The following is a 25,691-nucleotide window of genomic DNA, read 5'->3' as shown; positions in this document are numbered from 1 at the left end:
AGAGGAAGCAGACAGAGAGTTCTGCTCACCAGAGACAATATACACTCCAAAGAAATGCCAGCAGTGACCCACCTTCGCCAGCTACACACTACCTTCCTACAGTTACCATCCAGTTAAACACTATCAGTGGATTAATGCACTCACAAGGTTAAGGCTCTCATAACCAAATAATTTCACCTTTAAATCTTTCTTACCTTTTCTCATACATGAGCTTTAGAGTAACACTTCATATCTAAACCATAACATTGTGCCCTTGGCCCCCCAAAAGTTCATGTCCATCTCATGATGCAAAATACATTGAGTTCATATCCAGGAGTCCACATGTTCTTAACAGTTCCAGTATTCCCCAAAAGTCAAAGTCCAAAACGTCTTCTGAAACTTAAGGAAAACTCAGCATGAGACCCCATAAAAATCAAAGTAAGCTATATAATCCAATATATAATGGCATGGATTAGACATTTCCATTCTACAAGTGATAAATAGGGGCATAGAAAGAAGAGATGGTACCAAAACAAGACCAAAATCCAGCTGGGCAAACAAGATCTGTAGTTCCACATCAAGCATATTTGGGGCAAATAACACTGTGATGTTCTCTCCAAAGGACTTGTGCATCTCCATTCCTATGGATTTGTAAATAGCGGTCCACATGGCCTAGCTTGACTTATGTCTGTTCAATTCCTATGGGTTTCCTTGGAAAATGATCCATATAACTAGCATCTCTTAATCTCAGGAGTCCCCACTATAGTTTTCTTCATGCTCTCAGGGGCTGCCTGCTGGTATTGCAACTCTAATACATTTTTCCTGACCTTCCAGGTTTTCCTTTGAAATCCCAGTGGGAGCCTCCATGAACCCCTAATGCCAATGTCTTGCAAACCTAAAAAAAACAGCACCATGTAGTTGATACCAAGATCTGCCACCATCTCAAGCAGTAGACAAACCTCCTAAGACCATGGCTACAGCAACCGCTGAGTGCCTGGGCAGCTAAGCATGGTGAAATAACCTCTTAGGCCCCTCTCTTCAATCATGGTGCCTCACTGGTCTCTTCTCAAAGGAATTTTTATTTTTAAAACTTTGAGCAAGGCAAGACGGTGCCTGAATGTAATCCCAGCAGCTTAGTAGGCTGAGGCAAGAGGATTGCAAGTTCAAAGTCAGCCTCAGCAATTTAGCAAGGCCCTGAGCAACTCAGTGAGATCCTGTCTCTAAATAAAATATTTAAAAAGGCTGAGGATGTGACTCAGTGGTTAAGTACCTCTGTGTTCAATTTCTGGTACAAAAAAGAAAGAAAAATTAAATCTATGAGCCTGAAACTGGGGTGGTTTTGCCAATTCCTGAGATGCACTCAAGTCTTCTTTCTTATTGTCTCTTTAGTGGTCATGATGTTTTAACAATCACACCTTCCTAAGCTCCAGTTTGACTCACACATTTAATTTGACTCTGAACAAATTAAAAGGTGTTATTTTTTTAAGATGGACACAATATCTTTATTTTATTTTATTATCTTATGTGGTGCTGAGAATCAAACCCAGTGCCTCACATGTGCAAGGCAAATAAATGCTCTACCACTGAGGTATAAATCCAGCTCCTACAGATATCATATTACTATTAAAGGCCATGTGGCAGCTACTATATTTGTAATAGGTGCAAAATATGGTTATCATATTAGTGTTAAAGGCTATAGGATATATATTATATATATTAATATGGTATAGTATGAATAGTTCATTTATATTAAAGACCATAGGGCATCTATCATATGAGTTTTAGAATCTATAATATAGACAGTATATTAAGGACAAAATAGCTATTAAATTTATTTTACATGCTATACTATGGATATCACATTATTATTATTTTTAATATTTTTAGGTTTTGATGCACACTAATATTAAAGGCCATAGTATAGCTATTATATTAGCTGTAGATGCTATAGTATGGGTATTATAATAGTATTAAAGACCACAGGGCAGCAATTGCTTTAGCTTTAGATTATATAATGTGAATAATATATTAATTTTAATCAACAATGGACTTCCAGTATATTAGTTTTGAATGCTATAGTATGATATCATATTAGCATCAAAGGCCACAGAATAGATATTACTTTTAGATCAATAGTATGAGTATCAAAGAAATATTAAAAGTGACAGTGCAGCTATTAAATCAATTTCAGAAGACATACTATGAATATAATAATATCATTAGAGGCTATAAGGCACCTATTGTTTTAGTAAGGATTCTACACTAGGGATATCGTATTAGCTTAAAACACCACTGTGTAGTTTTTAAATTATTTTCAGATGCTACAATACGGATATTATATTAGTATTAAAGGCAATAAGACAGCTCTTGTATCAGTTTTAGATCCACATGTATATCACGATAGAATTAAAAGACACAGGGCTGCTATTATATCAGTTTTCAATACAATGCTATGGTTACATGAATACAAAAGGCCACAGAGAAGCTATAATATTCATTTTCAATACTATAGTATAGATATAATAATAGTATTAAATACCATTATGCAGCTATTATATTTTATTTATTTACTTACTTATTTATTTATCAGGGATTGAACTCAGGGGCACTTGACCACTGAGCAACATCATCAGCCCTATTTTTTAGTTTGTTTAGAGACAGGGTCTCACTGAGTTGCTTAAAGACTCACAGTAGCTGAGGCTGGCTTTGAACTCACAATTCTCCTGTCTCAGCCTCCCAAACCACTGGGATTACAGGCATGTGCCACTGTGCCCGGCTTATAATGTTTTTAAATGCTTTAGTAAGGATGTCATATTAGCTATGAAATGTACATTGCAGATATTATATCAGCTTTGGATACTATATTATGGATATCATATTAATATTAAAGGCAGCTATCAATTTTAGATGCTGTAATAAGAATGTCATATTACTAATAAAGCCACAGGAAAGCTACTCTATCAGTTTTTAATGATCTAACATGAATATAATATCAGTATTAAAGACCACATGATAGCTATTATATCACTTTTGGATGTAATTGTAAGAATATTACATTAGTATTAAAAGCTACAGAGATGTTATACTAGATTTAGATGCTATGGTAAAAATATAGGAATTAAAGGTCATAAGAGAACAGTTGTATTAGTTTAGATACTATAATATGAATATCATAACAGTACAAAGGTAAGAGGACTTCTTTTTGATCATTAACAGATGCTATGATATGGATATCATATTAGTACTAAAGGCCATAGGGCAGGAATTATATTCATATAATTGCTATAACTGAATATTATGTAATATTAAAAGGCCACAGGAGAATTATTATTTTAGTATTAGGGGTCACAGTATTGATACTGAATTAGTATTAAAGGCCATAGGGCATCTATTATATTAGCATTAGATGCTATTGAATGGATATTAATATGAACACCCACAAAGAGCTATAATATTCCATTAACAGGCCACAGTATGGATAAAATATTAATGGCAAATGCACAGGATGCACAGGGATGCTCTTTCAGTACTTTGAGATGTTGTAGTATACATATTACATTAATATTAAAGCTCCAAAGTTCAATTATTATATTAGTTTTATATGCTATGCAATGACTATCCTATTAGTATAAGGAATTATATTAGTTTAGGTACTATACTTTGGATAACAGATTACTATTTTTTTAGAGAGGAGAGGAGAGGAGAGGAGAGGAGGGAGAGAGAGAGAGAGAGAGAGAGAGAGAGAGAGAGAGAGAGAGAGAGAGGAGAGAGAGATTTTTTTAATATTTATTTTTCAGTTTTCAGTGGACACAACATCATTATTTTATTTTATGTGGTGCTGAGAATCAAGCCCAGCACCCTGTGCATGCCAGGTCAGCGCATTACTGCTTGAGCCACATCCCCAGCCCAACAGATTACTATTAAATGCCAGAGGTCAGCTATTATGTTAACTTTATATGCTATCATATGGATATGCTATATCATAAGGTTTATTGCTATCATATGGATATTTTACTTAAAATGACAAGAGGGCTATTTTATTAGTTTTAGAGGGCATAATATGGATAAAATAGTAATGTTAAATGCCACAATCTAGCTATTATATTGGTTTTAGGAGATATAGTTTGGGTATCATATTACCTATAAGGGCCACAGGGCTAATATTTTATCAGTTTTGGATGCTATTATGGGTATCATATAAATATTAAGGCCAAAGAGCAACTATTATATCAAGTTAAAATGCTATAATAAGGATGTCTATTGATATTAAAGGATACAGAGCAGCTATTATATCAATTTTAGATGCAATAGTATGTATTACATTAGCTGTAAAGGCCACAGGGAAGATATTATATTAGCTTGAAATGCTATAATATGTATATTACTTTAGTATAAAAGGCTATAGGGAGGCTATAATGTTAGTTTTGGATGTTATGGCATGAATATTATATTAATATTAAATGTCACAGGGAAACTATTATATATCAGTTTTAGATGTTACACTCTTAATATCATATTAGTTTTAAAGGCATCAGGGCAACTATTGTATTTATTTTAGATCTATGACATGAATGTTATTATTTCAGTCATCTTTTTCGCTACTTTGACCAAAGGACCTGACAAGAACAATTTTAAAGGAGGAAAAGTTAGGGTTAGGGTTAGGGTTAGGGTTAGTATTGGATACACTGTAGCACAGATATCATATTAATATAAAAGCCACTGGGAAGCTATTACATTAATTTTGATGCTATACTATAAAAATTGTAATAGTTTTAAAGTTACAGGGCAGCTACTATATTACTTTTAGATGATAAATTAGCTATTATATCAGTTTCAGAGGCTACAGTACAAATATCATGTTAGTATTAAAGTGAACAGGTTAGATATTATATTGGCATATAAATGTCATAGGGAAGCTACCAAATTAGTTCAATATGCTATAATATTGACATTGTATTGAAATGGAAGACCACACAATTCAACTATTGTATCAGCTTTAAATACTGTAGTATGAATACCTATTACCATTAAAGGCCACAGGGCACTATTATTCTAGTTTTAGAAGCTTTGGTATGGATATTATATGGCTATTATAGATTACAGGCAGCCATTTCATCAGATTTAGATCAACAGTATATTTTATTAATATTAAAGTTTTATATTCTGTTATAATTATTGTATTACTATGAAATTCTACAAGGCTGCTATATTATCAGTTTGGGTGCTATATAGTATGTATGCACTATCAGTATTAAAACATCACTTGACAGCTATTACATTAATTTCAGAGGCCACAGTTTTTATCTCAATATTAAAGGCTACCAGGTAGCTATTATGTTAGTTTCAGATGCTACAGTATGGATATTATGTTTATATTACAGGTCACAGAGCAGCTATTATATTAGTTTTTGTAAGGTATAGTATGGACATCTTTAATATTAAACACAACAGGCACCTATTAGTCTTAGGTACTATAGCATGGATATCATTAGTATTAAAGACCACAGGGAAGCTATTATAATATTTTCTAGATACTATAGTGCATATCATATTACTCTTGAAGGCCAAAAGGAAGCTATTTTATTCATTTTACAATCTACAGTATGAATATAATATTAGAATAAAAGGCTACATGGAGACTACAATGATGATACATATGGATAAAATTAGTATTAAAAGGCTACAAGACAGCTATTCTGTTAGTTTCAGAGGAGAAAGTATTGATATTATACTAAAGTCAAAGGTTACAGGGAAGCTATTATATTAGTATTAGATGCCATAGTATGGCTATCATATGACAGTTATAGGTCACAGAACTCCTATTTTATCACTTTTAGATGCCATAATATGGATATTAGTAGTAAAGACCAAAATTCAGATATTATATTGAATTTATGTGCTATAGTATGGATATTATAAAGGTATTAAAGACCACAGGGCAGCTGCTATAGTACTTTAGGATTCTATACTATGCATATTACATTAATATTAAAAACCAAAGTCAGCTACTTTTACTTTTAGATTGCATATTATAGATATCATATGATCATGAAAAGACACAAAACAGCTCTTATATTAAGTTTATGTGCTTCTCTGTGGAGATTTTATTATTACTGGAATTCACTGGGCAGATAGTAATATTAGTCTTAGATGCTATAATCTGGATATTACATTATAATATCAATAGTATGGGTAAATATTAAAGGTCCCAGGGAAGATATTATTATATTAGCATTAGATGCTACAATATGGATATCATGTTGGTATGAAGTCCACAGGACAGGTAATATATTACTATAAAATACTATAGAATGGATATAACATCAGTATTAAAGGCTAAGTAGAGCTATCATATTTATTTTACATGGTATACTAGGATATTATATTAGTATTAAATTCCACAGGGAATCAATTATATTAGTTTGTCATGCTATAGTATTGATACCACACTGATGTTACATGTCACTTTCCTGCTACAATATTAGCTTTAGATTCTAGAATAAGGATATTACATTAGTATTAATTGCCACAGGGAAGCTATTTTATCAATTTTATAATAGATGGATATCATGTAAGTATTTAAACTCACAAGATAGCATTTATATCACTTACATTTTATAGTATTGATTTTATACTAGTATTAAAGTCCACAGGGTAGTTATTATATCACTTTTTGATGCAATAGTATGAGTAAATATTAATATTAAAGGCCAAAGGATTAGGGTTAGGGCCCATGGATTTAATCCCCAGTACCCTCCCCTGAAAAAGATTAAACTATTCTAAAGTAAAACCTTAGGACATGGTTATATTTTCTCAAACTTGTTTAATTATTCATACAGTTAATTACTAGTAACTGACACTCTTAGCTGTATTTTATTATGAACATTTATAACACAAAAATCAAATAGTTCAAACTAATATAAAATTCAAAGTATGTGGGCTGGGGTTGTAGCTCAGTGGTAGAGCACTTATCTAGCATGTGTGAAATGGTAGGTTTGAGCCAGAGCACCACATAAAAATAAATAAATGAAAATGAAGGCATTGTGTCCAACTACAACTAAGAAAACTTTTAAAAAATTGAAAGTATGTGCCTCTTTTACATATTTCATGTTGAAGTAATAACATAAGTTAACTTATTATATTTTTATGCTATCACTAGGTTCTAGGTATTCCTTCTTAAAACATGATCACTACAGGGAAAAACATGACATTTTAGAGATTCTATTTCAACTCCTGGTTTAACTTTCCCTAAAGAATGACTTTATTAAAAAAAAAAAATTCCTAATACAAATTGACTCACCATGACTGAATCACTTATCCTAAAGAATTCTTGTCTCTATTTTATTTCTATGCATACCTTTTAGCAGCAATATAATCAAATATTTGTCACTGGGACAAATAGTCAAAGAAATAGTCATCTCCTCCAACACCTCTGCAGGAAGTGGTGAGCCAAGAGAAGCAAAGATGTCAGCTCAGTCCAGGAGTGATAATAGATGCTGCTGTGTTGTGGGAAAACACTCTACCTATTAGAAATCACAAGGAGCTATGGATGCCCAAACTCTTCATGAGTCTAAATCTAGTTGAAATTCTAAGTAATTTCATTGTCACTAGCTCATCATGAAGGTAATGACAACTAAAGGATCTATGGGGCTGGGGATGTAGCTAAGTGGTAGAAAGATTTCCTAGCATGTAGGAGGCCCTAGGACCAACCCCCAGAACCATAAAAGGAAAAAAAAAAGAATTTGTGTCTTATTTGTGTAATCAAATAGAAAATGAACAATCATTCCTCTTAAGGAAACATGTTGGACCTAAAACACTTGAGATTCTCAGAATCAAAATACTCTCCTTATAGTGTATTGCATACCTAGACCATCATGAACAGTGGTGTCACATCATAAAGCATGTTCACATTAAGCATACCATCAAAACAACAAAAAAGGCTTTATTGACTGTTGATAAGAAAAATGAACATAATCTAGCTTAGGAAATTATTAACACAACATTAGGATAACATTCGGATAAAATGTAATCATGGCATTTCCCACATGTAATAACTCTAAATACTAATAAATACATAATTTCAAAAGAAAGTCAAATTTCTAAAATCAAAAGCAAACTGATACATTTTTAAATAATATTTTGAACAGAGGCAAAACAAAGAGTTCTCCCACAAGAATTCCTGACAACATAAAGTATCATGCTCATTAGAAGGCCCATTCCTTTGTATGCAAGGAATAAGAGAACTTTCTGATGAATATAGAACTTTAATAGGACATATGGACATGCTTTCTAAATTTTAAAGAAGAAAAAATATCTTTTTTTAAAAAAAAGCTTATTGTTAGTAAATGTATCTGAATTGCAAAAAAGCAGCTACTGACTTGTCTCTTACATTTGGTAATGATTTGCATCTCAGGAGATTTCATCTATAGTGGTTTTAAATATGAAATATCAATAGTTAACATTAAAAATATCATCCCTCTTCTCTTTTAAAACTGATTTGAAATTTTCTTAGAATAATTTCATATTGGGCTGGGGATGTGGCTCAAGCGGTAGCGCGCTCGCCTGGCATGCGTGCGGCCCGGGTTCGATCCTCAGCACCACATACAAAGATGTTGTGTCTGCCGAAAACTAAAAAATAAATATCAAAATTCTCTCTAAAAAAAAAAAAAAAAAAAAAAAAAAAGAATAATTTCATATGAATTTGGAAGAGGCACTGTGGTATATGTATGTATGTGGGAATACATGACCTTTTTTTTAAAAAAATCTTTATTTTAGTTGTAGTTGGACACAATACCTTTGTTTTATTTACTTATTTTTATGTGGTGCTGAGGATCGAACCCAGGTCCTTGCATGTGCTAGGTGAGTGCTCTACTACTGAGCCACAACCCCAGCCCCAATACATGATCTTTTTAAAGCATACCTCTCATGCTTGAGTCCTGTCAAAGACATCTTCTGTGTGTGTGTGGTGCTGGGATGGACTCCATGGCCTCTCACATGCCAGGCAAGTGCTCTGCTACTGAGCTGCACATCCACTCTCCAAAGATACCTTAATAAGTGGAAATTAATTAAAATCATTTGATTATGAGCATTTCCAAACAAGACAATTCTCTCAAACAAGCCAATTCTCTCAATCAAAAACAAAGTAAGCTAAAAGTAATTTTTAAAATATTCCTTATAAAAAAAAAAGAAGTCCACAGAATTAAAAATTCTATAAAGGGCTAGAATGTGGTGCAAAGGCAGAGCATTTGCCTGGCTTGTGTCAGGTCCTGGGTTCAATCCTCAGCACCACATATAAATAAACAAAATAAATAAATAAAATAAAAAGATCCACTGACAACTAAAAAAATATATGTTAAAAATTCTGTAGAAAACTGAAAGAATATTAATCAAAAATTGAATTGGAAAAACCTACTGCACAGAACTGGAGACCTGGAGGCCATGGGGAATTACAATACAAAATAACTCTAAAATAAGAAAATGAATCAATTAGAAACCAAAACCTTGGACTGGTACTTAGAGTTCTCCCACTGGGTGGGATGCTGGGATCATCAGGGCTCAAGGCTGACTATCATCTGCCCTTTAACAAATTCTGATTTTATTTCAAATGTTCATGATCTATAGAGAAAATAAAAAGAGAGAAAGGTGACTTTTCTAAAGTTATTTTATGGTATATAAAATTCTGATACAGTCAAGTTACTTCTGTAACTAGGTCTGGCTGTGGCACCATTACAAATATACTGCCAATTAGCACAGCAGCCAGGGAGCTGCTCATCCTAGACTAGCAGGGACAGATTCTGGAGGAGGTGGAGGGAATGTCAGGAGGAGGAGGGGGCCTGGAAGATGGGTGGGGTCTGGAGAAGAGGCAGGGTCTTAAAGAGGAGGAGGATTGGGCTGGAGTTATGGCTCCCTGGTAGAAGGCTTGCCTAGCATGTGTGAGGCACTGGGTTCAAACCTTAGCACCACATGAAAATAAATAAACAAAATAAAGGCATTGTGTCCATGTGCAATTAAAAAAATTAAAAAGAGGAGGAGGGTGAGGTCTGGAGGAGGGGCAGGACAGGAAGAAGGGAAAGATCTGGAGGAGAAACAGGGTCTGAAGGAGAGGGATAATGAGCCACAAGGGGGCAGGGCCTGGCAGACTGGTGAGACCTGAGGGAGAGACAGGCCCTAGAACATGAGTAGGACATAGAGAAGCAGGGTAGGAAGGAGGGGGAAGGTGGTTCAGGAGGACAGGCAGGGCCAAAGAATATGGGTGGGGTCTGGAGAAGAGGCAGGGTCTGGAGGGGGAGACCTTAGCAAGAGAGTCCTGGAGGGGTGGCTTCTTGCTAATTAAACTCTCCACCAAAAGAAAAATGTGTGGCAGTGGTAGCTCAGTGTTAGAGTGCTTGACTAGCATGTGTGAGGCACTGGGTTTGATCCTCAGCACCACATAAAAATAAATAAAGTAAATGTATTGTGCCCTTCTACAACTAAAAATAAATTTTTTGAACAAAACTAAGCAAATATTAAAGAAAAAAGGTGGTTCATTATTCAAAATACAGGGGATATATTTTTAATAAATTCTGGCTTTGTTAGAAGTAATATATTTAAACCTAAGCGGCTCAGAAGGCTGAGGCAGAAGGATCTTGAGTTCAAAACCAGTGTCAACAAAAGCAAGGCACCAAGCAACTCAGTGAAACCCTGTCTCTATAATACAAAATAGGGCTGCCCCACACCAGGCATCTCCCTCAGGCTGCTCTGAGGAGAACTGAACCCTGGGTGTCCCTAGAGACATGACCCACAAGGCTCCCCACACCAGGAGTCTTCCTCAGACAACTCTGAAGAGAAGGAAACCCCAGGCATCACTAGAGAGGTGACCCAAGAGAGTCCCCACACTGGCGTCTCCTCCAGACCGCTCTGAGGAGAAGGGAACCCCAGGCCTACTTAGAGTCATGACCTGTGAGGGTCCCAAACCCTGGCATCTCCCTCAGGAAACCCTGGAAACCCCAGAAACATGCCACATGAGGGTCCCCAAGACAGGCGTCGCCCTCAGGCTGCTCTGAGGACAAAGAAACTCCAGGCATTCCTAGAGCCATGACTCACGAAGTCTCTAAGCGAAGAGTCCGCTGAGGCTGCTCTGAGGAGAAGGGACCTCCAGGAGTCCCTGGAGGCATGGCCCACGAGGGTCCCCAACCTGGGTGTCTCTCTCAATCTGCTCTGAGAAGGGAGCTCTGCCCCTCTCTGTGGAGTGACCCAACACTCCAGTGAACTGGGGTTCTCCCAAGCTGGTCCTGAGTGGGAAACCAGCTCTCCTCACTCTCAGGGAGGCAGCATTAAAGATGGCGGTGAGGCCCTGCCCCTTCTTGACCATGCCCCTTTGGCCACGTGCACGTGCAGCGAGCTGCTCAGGGCTCAGAGGCGGGGCCTCTCCCAGCTACCTGGTGAATGTCAGTGCCTGCTTCCACCCTCAGCAGTTATTGAATAAAATCTGTTCCCACTTCTGTAACTAGGTCTGGCTGTGGCACCATGAGTAGTGGAATCTCAGGAGAGGAGAAATGGAGTCCAGGAGACCCCCTCCCTGCACTCCACCAGGCCAAGGGCTGCAGCAGCCTGAGCCAGGTGGGCAGAGGCACAGAGGGAGGCTTCCACAGGGAGTCTAGACCCTCACTCAGGCGCCCAAGGGCAGAGACCACTTCAAAGGCTTCTGGGACATGTAGTCTTTGAGACAGAGTGACTTAGCCAGGGTCTGCCCCATTTTAGAATCATGAATTTTAAGAAAATCTGTTAATTCCCAGCCCAGGGTGACCACTGTAGGAGGGTAGAAGAACCTGAGCTCAGACCAAATTCCCAGTAGCCCCTGAGAGCATTATAGGTCATTCAGTCTGTCCTGTGCTCTGCCCACACCATCTTTGCCCTTCAGGACCATGGAAGCTGTGTGCCATGTGTGGGCCCAGGCAACCTGGAGGACCCTGGCAGTGGACTCTCCTGTTCTACCCATGCAGCCCTCACCCCAGAAGCCAGAGGCTACAAGTAGCACATTTACCCTCATAACCCCAGGATTCTGGGTAGTGCAGTCTTGTATTCTACAATGCAGCCCAGCTGCAGAGGCCTCTGTGAGCTGCAGGCTACTCAGGAACCCCTAGTGATTCTGAACAGTGTAGTCTGGCATTCTGACCATTCAGCCCTCACTCCAGAAGCCTATGGGGGCTTCAAGTAGCACTTTAACCCTCATACACCAACCCAGGATTCTGGGCAGTGTAATCTAGTCCTCTACAATGCAGCCCCCCCTCCAGAGGTCTCTAGAAATTGCAGGCTACACAGTCACTCAGGCATCCCTAGGGATTCTGGACGGAGTAGTCTGGTGTTCTGCCCATGCAGCCATCACTACAGTGGATTCTGGGAGCTGCAAGCCCCCAAGGATCATGGGTATTATAGCCTGGTGCTATGTTCAACTGTAAAGTGACTACTTAGAGCTCAGAGCCCCCAGGAATTCTGAGTATTGTAGTCAGTTCTACTCAGTCAGCCCTGACCACAGAGATCTCTGAGAGCTGTGGGCCATTGATTATTCTGGGTTGTGCAGTCCATCCTACCTAAGTGGACTTCACCATCAAAACTCTGGGATCTGTGTAGCACAAGCCTCTCTAGACACCCCTGGGAGTTTGTGTAGTGCAATACAAAGCTTGCCCCAGCAGTGCTCAATAGGTAGGTGTCTGGGAGCTGCAGGCCTCCAGGGATTCTGGGTAGCATAGTCTTGCCCTCTGCCTCCATAGCCCTCACTGTGGAAGCCTCTGAGAGTTCCAGGCCACATGGACACGGGGCACCTCCAAGAATTCTAGGTAGTGTAGTTTACCTCCCTACCCTGCAGCCCTCACTATAGCAGATCCTGGGAACTGCAATTCCCCCTGAGGATTCTGGATAAGGTAGTCTAGTGTTTTGCCTGCATTTCCCTACTGCAAGTGCCATGAGAACTGAAGGCCACATGCTTGCCTTGGTACTGATAGACCTCACTGTGGAAGCCTCCTGGAATTGCAGGCAGCACATTCACAAGTGTATCCCCAGGAATTGTAAGTAGTGTAGTCTGGCCTGCATAGTGCACAGCTCTCACTTGAGAGGCCTCTGGGAGTTGCAGGCTGCTCTCAGCCCAACAGTCCTCACAACAGAGGATCCTGAGAGCTGCTGGCACCAAGATTTGTGGGTAATATCGTCCTGTGTTTTTCCTACTCACTGCAGAAAATTCTGAAACTAAAATTCCCCCTTAGGATTGTGGGCAATGCAGTTCAATGGTTTGTCCACTCATCACAGAGGATTCTGGGAGCTGCAGTCCCTGAGGGTTCTGGATAATGCAGTCTAGTGTTTGGCCTGCACATTCCTGCTGAGGATCACAGGAGCTGAAGACCCCATGCTTTCCCTGGGACCCTGGAGATTCTAGGAAGTGAGCTCTACCAACAAAACCATCACCACCAAATCCTCTGGGACTTACAGGGTTACAGGGTATGTAGGCATCCCCAGAGATTCTGAGCATTGAAGTCTGGTATTCTTCCCTTAAAATTCTCACCCCCAGAGGCTCCTGGGCAGAGCAGGCACCCAAAAGTAATTGGCAGCATAGTTTGATTTTTTGTCAGTACAGCCCTCTCTGCAGAGGTCTCTGCAAGTTGCAGGTCCCCAAGAATTATGGGTAGCACAGTCTGTCATTTGACCCATGCTGCCTTCACTGCAGAAGGCTCTGGTAACTGCAATGAGGATTCTGCAGTTATTCAGGATTCTGGGTAGTGCGATCCATCATAATTTTTGCATCTCTCACCCTAGAGGCTCCTAGAGCTTCTTACTGCATTTACATGAGCCCTTACCCTCAGGCCCCAATGAGACTCCAGGCACTGGGCCCTCCCTGCACCATCTTGAGGGGGCATTTGTGTCCTCAGACACTCAAGCCACACAAAATACATTGACATACCATGATAATGAGCAGCAAAAGCCTCAGTAAGAAATACTGTTGTAAAATAAGTTCTGCTAAAATATTACCTGAGAAAGTAAAGAACATGGCAGAACCTCCTTCTCAGCACACCAGGCAGTACACAAGAAGCTTCTTCCTCATGTTTTCCTCACGTTGATCTCAGTCATCCTGATTCCACAGTGGAGTCTCCATGGGTAGGTGTCAGGGAGAAGGAAGCTCTAGTCCTCACCATAGACATATCCACCAGGCATCCCCAGGCCATGGTATCTTTCTAGGTGTGTTCCCAGGATAAAAAATAAATTCTGGTCTACACCTTATATAAAGCCCCTAGGAGTCCCTAGATGTGGCATCTCTTATATGGGTCCCCAGGAGAAGGAAGTTTGATTAGGGCACAGAACACAGCCCCCAAAAGCAGTTGATCAGAGAAGGTTGTTCTGAGTGTCCCCACTGGCCACTGTGGGCAGTGCAGGATGCTGGGTGCTAGGTGTTCACTGTTCAGAGCTACACCCCCTTGTGCTAGGCACAGTGAAGCTCTGAAATTCATAGTTCTGACTATTCCAAGTCATGATTTTGGAAATCAAAAAGAAATAGAGCCCAGCATCCTATGTCTTGATCAGAATGGATGGAGATAGCAAGCAGCAAAGTACATGACCCATAGACAAAATTTCATTGATTTCCTATATTTCAGCCATCATGTAGGGGAAACAGTGAAATTTATAAACTGGAATAAGAAACATTTTAAAGCATTAATATTTAAAATAGAGACCCCAAATTTGAAGTACTTACATGTAAGTCTTAAAGTACAAACATACTTTCAGAAAATCTTGAAATGTTTATAAAGATATCAAATGAAATATAAATAAATGCAGAGATAGTCTTTGCTCAGGTCTCAATAATATAATTAAGATGAAATTATCTCAAACCTTATCTGAAGATTCAGTACATTCCAGAAATTCCCAAGAAGCTGTTTATAAACCTAGACTAGACAGCACTGACTGCAAAAGAACACACTTCAAGAAGCCACACATATGGATGCCAGAACCTAACAAAATACTCCCTAGACTTGAATTTAAAATGGGAAACTGTAAAACTCCAGAAGATGTGCATGACCACATGTTTCAGGATAAGGTTTTATATGTAGCCCCTGCAAAAAAATCCATAAAAGCTGGGGATGTGGCTCAGTGGTTAAGCTCCTCTGGGTTCAATACCAGCTACCAAGCAAACAAACAATAACAACAAGAAATCCATGAAAGAAAACCTGATGTGGACTGTAGTAAATTTCTCTGTAAGAAAAATCATATAAAGAAAATGAAAAGACAAGTCAAACACTGGGGGAATATTTGGAAGATATATGTCTAAAACAAACTGTGTAAAAAAAATGTAGTGAGATATTCAACAATAAGACAACATAATTGGTAAAGACATGAACAGACAACTCACGAGAAATATACAACATGGCAAAGAAGCATAGAAATGATTCTTAGTATCACCTGTCATGAGGAAAGCACAAACTAAGACCCCAAGGTGCACTGCACACCTACCGAGCTGCTAAGGTCTTTACTAAGTGTAGTATCAACCATGAGGATGATGAGCAGCCACAGGCACTCTTGTGCATTGCTGTAAGAGCACACAACAGTTCAACACTATCAAAAAAACTAGGCATTTTCCCTAAAGTTAGACATGGTGTCACCACGCAATCCTAAAAATATAGAAAACTTCCTCAAAAATGTATATCTAGGGCTGGGGATGTGGCTCAAGCGGTAGCGCGCTCACCTGGCATGCGTGCAGCCTGGGTTCAATCCTCAGCACCACATACAAACAAAGATGTTGTGTCCACCAATAACTAAAAAATAAATATTAAAAAATTATCTCTCTTTAAAAAAATGTATATCTAGATAACAGCATGCAATTACATATAGTAGTTCTATTCACAATGCCCCAATAGCTTAAGCAATCAGGATGTGCTTCAATGGGTAAACAAACAGCATAACTGCTATGAATCTATGCTATGGAGGCCCTGGTGTCTCTGAGCTCCCCCAGGTCTCTACTCTGGTCTGGAACCTGGACTGCCCTTACCTTTGCATACCTCACAGAGGGAAAAGTGAATTCTGAATAGAAAAACCTGTATATGCAGCTGATAAACTCAGGCTCAGTGTGCAGTTGCTGCCTATGGAAAGAGATTTCAAAGTTATGGATGTGGGTGGTAAACTCAGAAAAATGCAAGCACAACAACCCAGGCCTGCATCTTTGTCCATCCATAGGAGCTTCCAAGGATACAACAGACAAACATGGAGGCAACTCCAGGATCCCCAAAGAACCACATCGAGGGGAGAACCTGGAGGTGACTGCCATTAGGGTCCCTATGACCCACTTCTGATTAGCTTAGAGGACATTATGATACAGCTTCATACCCCCATGCCAACTTTTAATTTCATCTCTTTTCCACAGGTAGCAAATGCATCCCGAGCTTGGATTCTGTTGATTGATTAGCTTGTTTAGTGTTGTAGAGAGAGCTGTGCCACTACCTAGTCCTGATGCACAACCTCTGAAATTCACTGTTCTGGTTATTCAACATACATTTGCATATTTTAGCTAAAATAGAGCCCATCATCCCATGTTTTGATATAAAATGATGGTGCTATGGTTTGAATATTTTCCACCCATATTTTATGTCCCCAAAGCCCTGGATCCCACAAAGTCCAGGGCTGAACAAACCACCCCTCATATTCTCTTTCAGCTCCCCTCTTACCATCCACACCTTGGAACAGCCAAAATATCTCTTTTAATCTCAGCAGGGAGAGTCCCTCAGGAATGTACAGAAGATGATACTCCACTTGGTCATGGTGTCTCACCTATGCCCACTGGGCCCAGCTGGCCCTTTGACAGAGTGAGCATACAACAAGCTTGGAGTAATCCAAGACAAAGTCAGATAGGTGGAAGGGAAGGGGGGCTGGCAGTCAGTATACTGAGAGTAGACAACTTTCCCCATAGGGGCTGAGCACAGAAAATAAGGAGGGGCTACCTGCCTCCATCCAGATGACCTCTGGACACTGCACAGGTACCCCTTCCCAGGAGGTCCTGTCCTAGTCAAGGGTCAGCTGCAGGTTGGTGCCTGACTCTAATCCCAGCAGCTTAGGAGGCTGAGGCAAGAAGATTGCAAGTTCAAAGTCAGCCTCAGCAATTTAGCAAGGCCCTAAGCAACTCTGTGACATCATGTCTCTAAATAAAATATTTAAAAAGGCTGAGGATGTGACTCAGTGGTTAAGTACCTCTGGGTTCAATTCCTGGTACAAAAAAAAAAAAGATAAATTAAAACTTTGAGCCTGAAATTGGCGTGGTTTTGCCAATTCCTGAGATGCACTCAAGGCTTATTTCCTATTGTCTCTGGGCAAAGTATTTAGCATCTCTTTAGTGGTCAGAATGTTTTAACAATTACAACTTCCTAAACTCCAGTTTGACTCACACATTTAGTTTAACTCTGACCAAATTAAAAGGTGTTCTTTCTGCTCTGCTTTATGATCTTTGATTATTATACCAAATTTGGCTAAAAGCTGCCAGCAATATTCATGTCACTGCCTGAATTCTGTGTTGCCTTGAAATTTCTTCTGCCAGATTAATTACTCTATCACCTTTAAATTTAGCCTCACAGAACATCTCAGAACATAGGCAAACTGTAGACAACTTTTTAGAATATAACAAGAATGGCCTCTCATCCAATTTCCAACAGAGGCCTTTTCCTCTGAAACCTCATGAGCTCAGTCTTTACTATCTACAGCTATTTTATTAGTTTACTGTGTTATAGTAAGGATAAAACATTAAGAGTCAGGTGGCAGCTATTTTATTAATTTTTGGTTTTTGTTTTTTGGAGAGGGTGTAAGAAAGTCCATCATACAGCTATTATATTAGTGTTGGATGCTATACTACAGAAATTATTTTAATGTTAGAAGCTACAGTGCAGCTAATATATCTGTTGTAGATGCTACAGTGTGTATATTGATTTTAGATGCTATAGTATGAATATTATATTATTATTATTGATATAATATTAATATTAAACCCTACAGGGCAGCTATCATAATAGTTCTAGATGCTACTTTATGGGAATCATATTAATATTAAAGGCCACAGAGCAACCACCTTGTCAGTTTTAGAAGCTATAGTTTGTGTATGTGTGTGTGTGTGTGTGTGTGTATAGTATTCATTTTAGATGCTGTAAAATACACAGCATTTTAATATTAAAAGCCACATGGTACCTATACATTAATTTTTAATGCCATAGTATGCATATCATATTAATATTAAGGCTGCAAGGTAAGATATTATTTTAGTTTTTAATGCTATATTAAAAATTCTCTCTCTCTCTCTCTCTCTCTCTCTCTCTCTCTCTCTCTCTCTCTCCCCCTCTCCCTCTCCCTCTCCCTCTCCCTCTCCCTCTCCCTCTCTCTCTCCTCTCTCACTCTCTCTTTAAAAAAATAAAATAAAATAAATAAAAGGGCACAAGGCAGCTCTTATTTCAGTTTTAACACTAATATTACGCGCACACTATGGCATACAAAGCTGATATGATCACTGCCTTTTGGCCTTTAATATTAATATCCATGCAATGGCCTATAAAACTAATATAAAAGCTGCCCTGTGACCACATTATGATATTACATTAATATTAAAGGCAACATGATAGCTACTATATTAGTTTTAGTTGCTGTATTATGGATATTATAGTAGCATTATTACAGTGATCCACTTTATACTTTGAATATAGCCCTTTCTGCTCTGCCACTATAAGGTCCTTGCTTAGCATCTGGAGGGCCATCTTAAATGACAGCTGCCATTTTAAGGAAAAAGTTTCACTTTCCCACCCAAGGCCCTTTCTGAGAAAGGCTCATCACTCCCTCATACCAACCCAAACCTTAACCTTTAGTATTAGAATCCTCCGGGCTCTGAATCCTGTACCCGCCCTATAAAAATCCCAGAATTCTAGCCTGTTTTGCCTCTCTTTCCTACAGAGAGATGGCCATTATTTGTCAGCTCTGACAAACTCTGGGGTGTATCTCTGCCTGGTCTCCATCTTTCATTTCTCGATTACCCATCTCTTGTTCCTTGCTTTCCCTTCATCTGCTGTAACTATCTTTTAATATAGTAGAATATTTTTATTGATTTTTTTAAAAATAAATGACTAATATAGTAGAATATTGAAATTGAAAGCAGTTGTCTTTTTAAAAAATTTTTGGTTTGGGTTGTAGATGGATACAATACCTGTTATCTTATTTAATTTATGTGTTAGGAAAGTATTCTACCACTGAGCCAAAACTACCACCTCCCCCACCAACTTATTTTTTAAAAGGACATATTTCTTGGGGCTGAGGTTGTGGCTCAATGGTAGAGCACTTGATATATATATATATATATATATATATATATATATATATATATATTTCTTTATTTCTCTCTATGCTCCTCCCTAATCTCTCCCCTCCCTAATCTCAGGGGAAACAGGATTACCTTTCCCATTTAGGAAGATTTCTCTGTCCTTAAGTACACATCCACCTTAGGAATTAAGTCATACAGAATTTGGGGATGGTACAAGAAGATCTCAGAAATTACTATCTCTGAAATTAACAAGTAGATTACAATTCCAGACAGAGAACACATGCAATGTAGCTTTTGAATAATCTCTTTAAAAGGCCTCTGTTCCTGATGGGCAGAATCATAGACTTTGGGACAGGAGTCCCCTGTGTTTCTCCTTTGCTATCAAAGCAATAAATCTTCTTTTTCCTTTTTCTCAAAACTGTGCACTCATCATAGGATTGACATTGAGGATAAGAACTGAGTTGTGGAAACAGTATTAAAGACCAGAATGCAAGCTTATATTAGTTTTGGATACTATAGTATTGATATCATAATGCTATCAAAGGTTATATGGTAGCTATTAAATTAATTCTAGATGCTATTTATGGATATTACATTAGCATAAAAAGTCAAAGGGCCACTATTATATTATTTCTAGGCAGTATTGTTTTAGTAAGCTTTTTTTCCCACTGTGTCTAAAATTTGTGACAAGAACAATTTTAGAGAATAAAAATTTTGATTTGGCACTCACAGTTTCCAAAGTCTCCATTCACAGAAAGTGGATTCATGTCTCTGGGCCTGAAGTGAGACAGAACACCATCACCTCACCCAAGGGTGTGGAGGAGGAGAGTGGGTCAGAACATGCCAAACAGGAAAGAGAGACCAGGGAAAAAATATATTCCCAAAGGAATGCCTCCAGTGCTCCTCCAACCACACTTTACCTACCTACAATTATTAAGTTTTCCTTATGGGTGAATTAACATGTTGATCAGTTTAAGGCTGTCACTATCCAATCATTTCACCTGCAAACTTCCTTGCATTTTCTCTCATATGAGTTTTCATATCTAAACCATATTATTCTGACCCTGGCCCAGAAAAGCTCAGGTCCACCACTCACAAGGCAAAATATTTTGAGTCCATTTCCAAGAAACAAAATATTCTCATATTCTCATTCTCTCCCTCCCTCCTCCCTTCTCTCTCTCTCTCTCTCTCTCTCTCTCTCTCTCTCTCTCCCTCCCTCCCTCCCTCCCTCCCTCCCTCCCTCTCCTTTTATTACCAGGGGTCAAACCCAGGGTTTTGTGGATGCAAGGCAGATGCTTTGCCACTGAGCTACATCCCAGCCCAAGAGTCCATATATTCTTAACAACATACTCAAAAGGCCAAGTCCAAAGTCTCTTCTGAGATTCAAGGCAAATTCTCTGCAATGAGCTCCCATAAAAATCAAAAGCAAATTACATAAAAATCAACAAATAACAGCACAGGGTCTTTTAAAGAAGGGGTGGTGTCAAGGAGAGATAGATGAGGATGGTGGAAACATAAGGTTAAGAGAATAATTATATAAAATAAGCCCACTGTACTGACTCCCCACATACTTTCTTTGCCAAAAAAGCAATCTGCATGCAACACTGCCTAGCCTGGGGGGACGGGATATGTCACATTCCTGCTTCTTCCTGCCCTTAGGCACATATGTGGGGGGTCTGGGGTATATAAAAGAGCAAGACACACCCATCCCCACAGACATTCAACTCTGAGCTCCCTTCTCTTTGGAGAAGTCTATCTTCATTTCTTTCTTAAATAAAACTTGGTTTCTATGCTTACCTAAGCATTTCATGGGTGTTTAATCTTCAGCATCAGGGAAATAAGGACCTGTTCTTGATCTCCAAGACTGGTATCAGTGGGACCAAACAAACACTAATACTCAATTGGGCACACAAAACCTATAGTTCCACAACCAGCATCTGAGGCACATGGCATGGTGATGTTCTCTCCAAAAGGGCTTGTGCAGCTCTGCCCTATGGCTTTGCTGGTTGCAACCCACAAGACTCTCTCAGCTTATACATCTGTTTGATTCCCACAGCTTTCCTTGGCAGACTCTCCATGGTACTGGAATCTCTTAATCTTGGGGATCTCCAGTACAGTTCCAGCTGCCTTCTCACTTCATACATCACACTCTCAGAGGCTACCCACAGCAACTAACCATTTTCCTGGCCTCCCAGGTTTTCCCTTGAAATCTCAGTGAAAGCCTCCATAACTCCCTAACTCCAATGTACCCCAATCAAAAAAAAAAAAAAAAAAAAAAAGAAGATAATAGAAAAAGCACCATGTGGTTGATGCCAAGTTCTTTTACCATCTCAACCAGTAGGCAAGATTTCTATGACTATGGCTGTAGTATCCTCCAAGTGCCTGGCATGGTGAAACAACTTCCCAACCCTCTTGTTCAAGCAGGTGCACAAATGGTCTCAAAGAATTTTTACTTTTATAACCTTGAGCCAGAGATAGGTGAGATCTTTTCAATTCCTAAGATGCCCACAAGCCATCTTTTATATTGTCTATGGGTAAAGTAATTTAGCATCTCTGCAGTGGTGGTAATGTCCTGAACAATAACAACTTCCTTCATCCCAGTTTTACATTTTTCTGGGCAAACTGGAAATTGTTAAAATCTTTCTGCTCTGCTTTCTGATCTGATCCACAGTAAATTTGACTAAAGGTCACCAGCAATATCCATCTCACTACCTGAATGCTGTGTTGCCTTGAAATTTCCTTTGCCAGATTAATTAGTTCATCACCTTTTAATTCAACCTCATAGAATGTCTCAGGACACAGGCAAAATGTAGACAACTTCCTAGCAAGAGTGTAATATGAATGCCCTCTAGTCATATTTCAATACAGTCCTCTTCCTCTGAAACCTTACAACTCCATTCTTTGTTTTTTACAATCCTATTGGCATTTTAGACTTCTGAGAACCCACCAGAATCCCTCATTTAGCTCCACCTGCAACTTACTAAACCTTTCCCAGCTTTATCTCTAAATATTTCAAACTTTCTCCCCCAACAAACCATCTCTAAAGACTACTGAATCGTATAGATTATTCATAGCAAAATCCCACTCACTGATTTAGTCAGCTTTTTCACCACTGTGAACAAAAGATCTGACAAGAAAAAATTTAAAAAGGAAAAGCTTATTTGCTGCTCGTGGTTTCAGAGGTCTCACTCCAAAGACACACAATTCAATTGCTCATTTAAAAAAAAAATTAGTAATCAATGGACTTTTATTTATTTATATGCAGTGCTGAGAATTGAGCCCAGTGCCTCACACATGCTAGGCAAGCACTCTACCTCTGAGCTCTTGGTCCAAATTGAAGCAGAACATCATTGCCAAAACTGTAGAGAAGAAAAGCTGTCAAACAAGAAGGAGAGGGAGGGGGGGCATGAGCGGTCTTCTCCCCAGGGACAAAATATTAACCTCAAGGGAATGCCACCATTTACCCACCTTGTCCAGTTACCACCCAGTTAATCCCTATCAGTGGATAATTAGGTTAATGCTTTCATTAAGTTGGTGCACTGATGTAGGTTAATGCTCTCAGGATCCAGTCATTACACATTTAAATTTTATCTCATTGACTCACATGAGTTTTTTAAAGGATAACTCATATCTAAACCATAATAGCTATGGATACCATAAAAACATGAAAGGACACAGGGCAGCTATTATATTAGCCTTAGGTGCTACACTATGGATATCATATCAGTATTAAAGATCACAGGGAGATACTATTTTGCTTTAGATGTTATAGTATGTATATTATATTTGGATTAGAGACCACAGGGTAGCTATTATATTAGTTTTTGATGTCATGTTATGAATATTATTTTAGTATTAGAGGCCATGATGTGGACATTATATTAATATGGAAGCTGTTATATTAGTGTTCAAGGCTACTCTGTGGACACTATATTTGTATTAGAGGCCACATATGGTCACAATAGCATCAAAGGCTACTATGGAGAATACATTAGCATTATAGGCTGCACACAGACAACATGTTAGCATTATCACTCCACCGTAACAGTATTATGACACTGCCATATCCATGAAAGTGGCACATACCCTCTGGTGGTCATTAGGACCCAGCACAGAATGCTTCAATTCAGTGGTGTATGGGCACCCCATGACATTCCTGAGAAATGGATGAAATTCAGTACTGTATCTAGATTACTCAAGGCCATGATTTTGGAAATTCAAACTAAAATGAAACCCAGTATCCTTGTTTTTTAAGAAATGGTGATTGAGGGCTGGGGATGTGGCTCAAGCTGTAGTGCGCTCGCCTGGCATGCGTGCAGCCCGGGTTCGATCCTCAGCACCACATACCAACAAAGATGTTGTGTCCGCCGAGAACTAAAAAAAAAAATAAATATTAAAAATTCTCTCTCTCTCTCCTCTCTCTCTTCTCTCTTACTCTCTCTTTAAAAAAAAAGAAATGGTGATTGAACAAATTATTCAAACCTTATTAAGTGAAATGAATGTAGACAAAAACAGAAACTCCTACAAAAATTAACTCATAATAGTCCACAACTAAAATGTGATAAAACTAAAAAAAAAATCTGGAAAGAAATAAGAAAATCTATGTAATCTTAGATTTAGTAATGGTAGTATATATTTGTTTTGGGGGGTTTTGAATGTAGGGCCTCACACATGCTGTACAAACTTTCTAATACTGAGCTACTTCACCAGTCCTTGCTGATGAGTTTTAACTCACAATACCAAATACCAATTGACTGAAAAAAAATACCAATAACATGGACTTTATAAAGTTCAATTTTTTACGAAGTGCACTGTTGCATGCCAACAACCCCAATTACTGAAAAGGTTGAGGCAAGAAGATTGCAAACTTGAGCCCAGCCTAGGAAATTTTTTAAAGGATGGGATTAGCTCAGTGGTAGAGCACTTGCCTAGTTTATGTGAGCCCTGTGGTACAATCCCCAGCACCACACACACACAACTCACATATGCACACATGCATACACAAACACACACACACACACACACACACACACACACTTTTTTCCTACTCTGTAAAAGATGGCACACAGTTATACAAAATGATGCTCAGCATCCCATATCATCAGGGAATCATAAATTAAAACAATAGTGAGGTAGTATGGCACAGCTATTAGAACTGCTGATCTCTAAGAAACAGCAGTGCACCAACAGCTGCAGGATGTGAGATACCAGCAGTCTCAGGCATTACTAGGAGAACATGTGGCATGGCCATTTTGGAAGATGATGTGCCAGTTCTTCCCAAAGCAAAAAAGTCCAATCTATAACCCAACAGTGTCCCTATAAATCACCTTCTTTTAGAGAAATTCTTTGAAAAAGTATGTCAAAACAAAACTAGCATATAATTATGACTAGCAGCTCTATGATGCTGATCAGATCACAAATAAGAATGTCCTCCCAGGGCTGGGGATGTGGCTCAAGTGGTAGCGTGCTCGCCTGGCATACATGCGGCCCAGGTTCAATCCTCAGCACCACATACAAAGATGTTGTGTCCGCTGAAAACTAAAAAATAAATATTAAAATTCAAAAAAAAAAAAAAGAATGTCCTCTGATACCTGAATGCATAACCAACACAGAATATAAAGGAATGAACTACCACCCTACACAGAGAAATAGATAAATTCTACCTGGTACACTAAGTGAAATAAGCCAGGCTGAAGAGGCTACATGCTGTATGGTTTACCTTTTATGACATTCTAGAAAAGACAAAATTACAGAGGAAGAGTTGTGCAGGATGAGGCCCAGGTGCCTCCCAGCACAGGAGTCTCCATCTACATGGAGTTGTGGTGCACCACCCTTCCTGTGGTTTTTCTCATGACCATCCTCCATCCTGAAGCTTCCCTAGAGCCCACCAAAAGTCCTTATTAAAGCACAAGCCCCTCCTAGGCCCCCAGGAGATTCTGCAGGATTTGGAGCTCTGTGCAAATAACCAAGGTAAAAGAATCAATATTAGGACAAAAAAATGCTCCTAACACCTCTGTCACTCAGCAAATATAAAGATTTTAGGAGTGCTGCACCAGGAGCTGGGTGCAGAGGCTGAATGTGTATTTCTTATTATGTCACAGCCCATAATCTGGAGCAATAATGAATTCATTGCTCATAATGGAACAATGAATTAATTATATGGCAGAAACTGGGAGCTAGATTTCCCACTGATGGGGTGAGAAGTTATGATAAACAAGGGATGAAGGCAGAGGGATCTATGTCATAATGGATCAGAATCCATTGACTGCAGATCAGTATAAACTCACATTTTGCTTAATACATTCACAGATGGTTCCACATAAACATAGTTATAACTAGGGGGTATGAAAAGATTAGAATACACATAAACTTCTTTGCATTGTCAGTTGTGTGGATCAAGATGCAAGATGAA

The sequence above is a fragment of the Spermophilus citellus genome (genome assembly GCF_964194105.1).
Source record: "Spermophilus citellus genome assembly, chromosome: 8".
Classification (NCBI taxonomy): Eukaryota; Metazoa; Chordata; class Mammalia; order Rodentia; family Sciuridae; genus Spermophilus; species Spermophilus citellus.
This window is presented reverse-complemented; position numbering follows the sequence as displayed.